Genomic DNA, 2,348 nt, shown 5'->3' on the forward strand with positions numbered 1-2,348 from the left:
AGCGTCCGTGCCCGTTGGCGTCGGGCGTGCTCGGCTGCGTGAGCAGGCACTATGGCGAGAAGGCCAAAAATCAGTTTCACAACGTCGTGAAACCAGTTTGCGATTGTCCGCTCGGCCCATCAACGCGTTTTCCACCATCGGACATTGGGAACCTCATTGTAATACATCTGCATATCATTATAAGGCCAGCCCGCCAGAATCATTCCCCCCCCACCCCCCACATTGGACTGTCTGCCCACGTTGGCATGCTTGCACAATAGGATATATAAGGCATGAACTTCACGGGCTGCACTTGGAGAGGAAGTCGGAGCTGAGCACACAGTAACGTTGCACAGCACTCGCCCAGGTTGCCTGTGCGCATTGGAGGCATGAGGGCAAGGGCTGGCCTTTGGTTGAAGGTACTGCACAAACACATGCGGGGTGGGGTTAAGGGAAGCGGCCACGCTTTAGGGAAACCTCGTATAAAGTGACAATTCCTCTTCAGCCGGGACAGTTCAGACACATCCACGGTGATATGATTGGAGTCAGGCCTCTAGCTTCTCTGCCCACTCAAGCAAAGCAGAAGCATGCAAGTGCCACCGAACGCTCCAGAGCCTTTCCACCCTCAGGCACAGACTGCAAACTAATGAGCCTTTTAGTGGACTACACAACAGTTGGACGACTGGGCACGTTGTACAATCTCCTTGTGAAAGGTGGCAATGGGGCTGTCACTGGTGGAGGAACTCACAGCCCCTTGCAATGTCATCATCCTGGTTTGGACCAGTCTCCCCAATGGTTCAAGCTAACAGTGCAGCCTTGCAGTGCGGGTTAAGAGAATGCCTGTGCCTGAGTTGAGAGCACAGCCTGCAGTCCAGTGGGCAAAGCTGCTGCCAATCGGTCAGGTGGAGTGGGACGGAGGTGGTCGAGGTTTCAGACAGCCATGCAGCGCACTAATCTCTGGCCATCCAAATGGCTGCCAGCACCCTCCAGGATGTGTCAAGGGGCCTTCAGACTTAACCAAGACATGTTCTTAGTACACCCATGCTAACCCACGCGTTTCTCTCTTTCATACTGCAGGAGGAGCACATCAGGAGCATGGAGCCTGGTGACCTAGCTTTATGCCTCGTGGTTTAAGAGAGCGGAGACAACAGAGAAGAGAGCGATGGAGGCACCTGGCTGCGCAGAGAGTGGAGCAGCACCATCAGGATGAAGAGACGGCTGGAGCTCCCGCACACGCTGCTGACGAGCCACAGTGAGCCGTCGCTGGTCGGCGCCCAGCTAGACCCGGGATCTATACACACCGCCTTTCACTCCTGCAGGTGACTGAGAACCAGTGTTGCCGAAGACTGCGCATGTCCAGGGAACTGGTCAGTCACATCTGCCAGCTGCAGGAGGATTTGGTGTCACGGGGACATGGGGGGCATCCACTGCCAGTGGCCATGAAAGTGACCATGGCGCGCAATCTTGACTCCAGTGGCTCCTTTCTGGGCTCCACAGGTGACCTTGCTGGGAAGTCACAAGCCTCCACCAACAAATACATCCATGAGGTCATGGATGCCATCTTTGCGAGGGCAACACAACTTTATGCATTTCACCCAGGACCAGGACAGCCAGGCTGTGATTGGATTTGCCCAGATCTTGGGTTTCCCACTTGTGCAGGTGTGATCAACTTTACTCACGTGGCGCTCAGATCCCTGTCGCAACACGCGGTCCACTGTGTCAACTGCAAGGGCTTCCATTTGCTGAATGTGCAGCTGGTGTGCGACCACCACAATGCATCCTGCAGGTCCGTGCACATTTCCAGGGAGTGTCCACCACTCCTGTATTCTCAGTCGGTCACAGACCCCTGACATCTTCCATGGTCCACAAGGCTGCAGGGATGGCTCCTCAGGGACAAGGGCTACCCGCAAAGGACTTGGCTGATGGCACCCGTGCGGCGGCCTCAGACTGCAGCAGAGCGACGGTATAACAAGGCTCATGCTGCAACTCGCAACTTGATGGAGCAGACCATCAGGATGCTGAAAGTGAGGACCGGTCTGGTGGCGCCCTGCAATATAGCCCACAGAGAGTGTCACGCATCATCGTCGTCTGCTGCACCCTTTACAACCCGGTGCTACAATGGGGAGAAGAGCTGGCTGAGGAGGAGGTGCAGGAGGTGGAGGTCTCTTCCGATGAGGAGCATGCTGATGGGGCTGAGGGTGAGGAGGTCCTTGAAGGCGGTGATGATGCCGATGAGACCATCGCACTGGCCAGACGAGGCAGGCGTGCTTGGGAGGCCTTCATAGCTGCTCAATTTGTAGAGGATGATGACGACATGCAGTGAGGTGACCCCATAGATCCTCACATTGTATTTGTGAACATTTGACTCC

This window comes from Cetorhinus maximus, chromosome 8, assembly GCF_964194155.1.
Source record: "Cetorhinus maximus chromosome 8, sCetMax3.hap1.1, whole genome shotgun sequence".
NCBI lineage: Eukaryota > Metazoa > Chordata > Chondrichthyes > Lamniformes > Cetorhinidae > Cetorhinus > Cetorhinus maximus.